This window comes from Equus caballus, chromosome 10, assembly GCF_041296265.1.
Source record: "Equus caballus isolate H_3958 breed thoroughbred chromosome 10, TB-T2T, whole genome shotgun sequence".
Classification (NCBI taxonomy): Eukaryota; Metazoa; Chordata; class Mammalia; order Perissodactyla; family Equidae; genus Equus; species Equus caballus.
The window spans coordinates 57,811,508-57,816,338 of NC_091693.1; the positions used below are offsets into that span (position 1 = coordinate 57,811,508).

A 4,831-nucleotide genomic window follows, 5' to 3' on the forward strand; every position below is an offset into this window, starting at 1 on the left:
CCTCAAATCCCTACTGCCTGCAAGTGGGATTAGTCCTCAAGCCCAGGGCAGAGCTGAGACTACAGTTGTGTTCAGAAGATCCAGCCTTGGGGAGAAGAGACAACAGAGGCTGGAAAGAAGACAACCTGAGAAGCAAACAGGACCCTAATGACTCCAGTGAAGAGAGAGGAGAACTGAGATGGGCTTCCAGAAAAACACAAACATCAAATCCCGTGGACCATTCCAACAGTCATCTGAAAACACGCCCGCCCTACAGACAAATAGCTCAATGGTTGAGAAGCTTGAATCCTTACACAGTCACAGTTCTATGTGCCCCAATTACACTGGTTACCTAGTATTACTAGTAACCTGGTAACACAAGTGTCACCAGCCATCAACATTCCATGCCATCCCTTCCATGTAAAGAGCCTTCCTCAGGCTTCCATCAGGAAAGGGAATTCCTGTGACTTAGAATAAACTGCTGACAGGAATGCTAAGACTGAGCAAGGATTATATGAAAAATATCTAAGGGTTTTCTTTTCCAAAATCAAAACATAGACCATTCATTTGAGTAGCAGGGGACTTCTGTCATTCATTGAAAGTGATAGGAAATGGTCCATTGGACTCACAGGAATACTGCTTCCTGAAATCAAAGAGCTGGAGTATGCAGAAGGCACTTCCCTTTCCAGCTCAGGTCCGGTCCTCTTACACCCTCATCGAAGGCGGCCCCAGTGCTGAGGCTCTCTGCAGCCACAGACAGAGCAGAAGAGCCAAAGTCACTGACTTGGTGCCCCAGGATGTGCTCATCTGGTAAGAAGCCCCTTCTCCCACTCCAACAGCCTGCTGGTTCTAAGGTGCCTTCCCCACATCAGTAATCTGAAGGGGTCCTCTGACGCTGCGGCATTGAGGTTGAGCAGTTGTTTTGGTTTTAGGCCATTCTGTATTTTCAGCCCCCGGCATTGCCTCCAGCCACTTGCACTTGCTTAAGAGGATCATTTGCTAGTGATGTTTGCTTGGAGCATGAGCGAGATGTGATAGTGCTACCTTTGCTTAGCAAATAACCCTGGTTTCAAAGAAAGGAGACAAGCTGTTTTGGAAACCCAGAGCTGCTATGGAGGATTCCAGAAGGAAGACTGGACTTTCCAGAACCGGGGTCTGTGGCATCTCATCCCACTGCTTTGTGAAGCACCATGCAGCAGCATCCTAACCCCTGGGGCAGCGTGTAGGTCTAACAAAGGAAAGGAAGTGCTTCTCCCAAAGTCTGGCTCTCTGTGCCAAAAAAAAGTGAAAAAACTACCTGAATTCTGAATGTTAAGATAGCCGCGACTGGCCTGTCTTTAGAGACTAGGAGAGCAGCCCCTACACTAACAGAAGATCCCTGTATCTTGCATGGCACAGCACCCTTGGTGCTGGCAATGATGCCAAAGAGAGCTTACCAGGGCAGCATCTCCTCCACCCCTGCCCTCCATGTCATTTCAAAGAAGAATTCGGCTGGGCCACTCACGTCTCCTTCCAGTGAAAAAATGCTCCGGTGTGTCAGGGCCTAGAGGACCAAGAAAGAACAACTTTATTCCATTCATCTCCACTTTCTGAGTGTTCACAGTCCTTTTCCTGGCTTGAACCACTAAAGTCATCCTCTTCTTCTGCTTCTCCTCCTTTTCACCTCTTGCCTTCCTGGATTCCCTAAGGGGAAAAACAGGGTTGGGGAGGGCAGGACAAAGAGGCTGAAGGGATGGATGAGGCTGAGAGTCGAGACCAATCCAATTAATTTTTTGCCACTGTTAAAACTAGTTGTATTGACAGGTCCTTCCATTGTCACCCTGGCAGAAAGCTTAAGACTTCCCTTCTCCAAGCTGTGGTTTCCCTTCTCCTGAGAATGGGAATGATAATGCCTATCTTGCAGGGCTGCTGAGGGAATTCAATGGTATGATGAGGGCACAGAGCCTAGCATGCAGTAGGCATACAAGAAGTGGTAGCAGTTATTGTTTTCTCCCCCCGACACGTCACGCACATCAGCAACCTGTATACCATCGTTGCTTTCTCTGTACCTGGCTACCACAAGTATCCCACACAGTCAGCTTCACAGACAAGGCAGATGCAGCATTGCCCCAATCTGGCTGCCTTTGCCTGTGGCCCCTGGAGAGCAGGCAAACTCTGTCTTCGCAGGGCTGGATGAGCCCCAGAGGGCAAACTAAGCTTTGTCGTCAGAGAGAACTGGCCTTTAAGCTAAAAAGGAAATGGAACAGAAGCTGTTTTTAGAGTTCAAAACATCCAGGTACCTCTGCTTTCCATTTTAAGACACTGCCCGGTGTTCAGCGTTAAGAGGCTGGCTTCAAGGAGCAGGGTTGTAATTCTAAGGCCAGGCTGCAGCACTATTTCTGATCCACCTGAAACCATGTAAGTGCCCAAGAAAATCCTGGACCCTGTAAGATTTACAGACCAATTTTCTAAACCAAAGTGGGTTGCATAGGCTTTGGATAAGAATCAGAAATCATGTTTCCTTATCTAAACTGGACCACTTTAAAGAGGAAAAAGAAGATACAATATTAGCTTTCCAGGGAGTGGTTTGCAGCGATGCAAGATCAAGGAAAACAATTATCTGGAAACCTAGTGTTACAAATCAACAGTTCCCGTACAGGAAAGACATGACACCGCATTTCATAGAGCTTGAGAGTGTACACCTGAAATAACTGCCATGACACAAAAACCACCAACAAAACTTGAGTGGGATCATCAATTTGTACCCTGACCACTATCTCCCAGGTTATCACAGAAGAAGAGATACTGTCTGTCTGAACAGTGACTGGGGCTCATTCAGGGTCATAAATCTGTGGAGGTGTCAACCTCCTATTACAGTCTATACACAACTCTCACCTGGAAGTAATGGTGGCCTTGGACCCATCTATCTCAGATGGGATGGAGACACGGACCTCCATGTAGCTACAGTGGAGGCCACTGGTTTCTTGGGTATAATCTCCCCCTTAGTCAGCCAGTATTGAGTGCCCCTAGGATGAACAGGATTTTATTGGGAGCCTAGAAGCATATTCTTAGAAGTAGACGTAACTCACACTACTTAGAATGGTAACCAAATTGAACTGAGCAAATGAAAGTCTTGCCATGTAAGAAAAATGAAAATAAATAATAGCCTTAAATGGGAAATAGTCTTTAGTTAGATTTTTCAAGTAATTCTCATCTTTGTTGACCTTCTGAGGTCTTGAAAGATCATTTTGATCTTCAAAGGAATTTTGGGCTATCATAGCATCTATCCATAATCTCAAAGCAGCTTCAAAATTAGCAAATTCCCTGTTTCTCCCAAGAATGAACCTCTGAGATCATTTCACAGATGATGCTAGAAAAATGGAATCCCAATGCACTGGAGAAAGGGAAGTGTTAAGTAGGGAATATTTAAGAAAATATCTGAATTCAACTTGCCAAAATTGTGCCAAATAGACAAAAATCTGAGACATTTCTCTCCCATTCACTCCCACACACCTGCCTTCTGGAAGGGCATTGCCTCACAATCTTTCATAGTCCTGCTAGAGAAATGTTCCTACAGTAAGCTCAGAGAAGAGTGAGCTCTATTAACATAATCTTTTAGCACCACCTCTGAGCTTCACCTATTTTTCTGCATCCTGAACACTTTGGTCATTTTTCTCCTTTCCACTAGATTTTTCTTGGACAGGCAGCATCAGCAATATCTGGGAGCTTGTTAGACATGCAGACTCTCAGACCCCACCCCAAATTGCTAAAGAATTTGCATTTTATCAAGACCTCTATATGATTTCCTTGCACATGAAAGTTTGAGAAGCCTGTGCTGCATTACAATCTCCCTATTCCTAAACTCACTTGGCCCTCCTGAGTCCTACCTATTTTTATTAGCATCCCTAAAGTTTTTCTTGTGATCCTGCCCTGATTTCAGTCTCAATCTTTCCCCTATGGCTGTTCTGCCCCATTTCCCTCAGTATATGAAGTTGTGTATAAGAAAATATTACTTTTTTTCGTCTCTTGTGCTTTTCATTATCTATGCTTACCCAGATTTGCCCTCTCTTTCTCCTTCATTACACTTGTAGCTCAACTGAAACCAATTGATTGCTTGTCTGCTCCATGCCAGGTCCTGTGCCAGGTGCTACAGTTACCAAGGTAGCCAAGAGACAGGCCCTGTCCTCTAGGAGATGCAGTCTAACTGGGAAAAACTAGACCTCCTCTCATCATTCATCCCAACAGTAGGCTCTGCTGTGAGCTCTCCAGGGGCACCAATAACTGAGAGAAGAGCTTCACCGCCAAAACAGAGCAAGACATGACAACAAACAAATTATAGCTACTGGAGGTAATAATTCATTTTTAGGAAAATTGCCTACCTTTCCTCACTGTCCTTGGATTAGATGGTCAACATCGAAAGCAGAAAGATGACCAAGAACCCTCTTCTGTCTACACTTTACTGTTTCTCCCTAATAAAATATCTACCAATGCATACAAGACCCAATTGCCATCTTTATCAAAGCAACAGAGGGGAAGCTGTTGCACAGCCTAACATCCTTGGGGTATGATCTACCTCTTAGCCCACTTTTACCAGCGTGGCCACCCAAAGTGTGAACATACATGGTCGACTAAAGACGGCCACAAATTCTTCGTACGTCCCCCATAAGAGTGTCATTTATTAACTCTCCCCTTGCATCTAGACGGGCTCTGTGACTTCCTAAAGAATAGAAGTGACACTATGCCAGTTCCAGGGCTAACCCTAAAGAAAGCCTGGACATGTCCACCTTTGCTCTTTTGGGAGTCCTGAGTCATGGTGCAAGTAATCTGACTATGCTGGTGGAGAGATCTCATGGACAGGAGAGGCCCTGAGACT

At 45.3% G+C, this 4,831-nt stretch overlaps 1 long non-coding RNA gene across 1 annotated transcript; it reads left to right on the forward strand.

Annotated features, from left to right (window-relative positions):
- The first annotated feature begins 375 nt into the window (after positions 1-375).
- On the forward strand, positions 376-4,450 carry LOC138916050 (uncharacterized). Its single transcript, XR_011422685.1, has 2 exons — positions 376-789; positions 4,091-4,450. It is a non-coding gene; the product is annotated as an uncharacterized lncRNA (long non-coding RNA).
- The last annotated feature ends 381 nt before the right edge of the window (positions 4,451-4,831 follow it).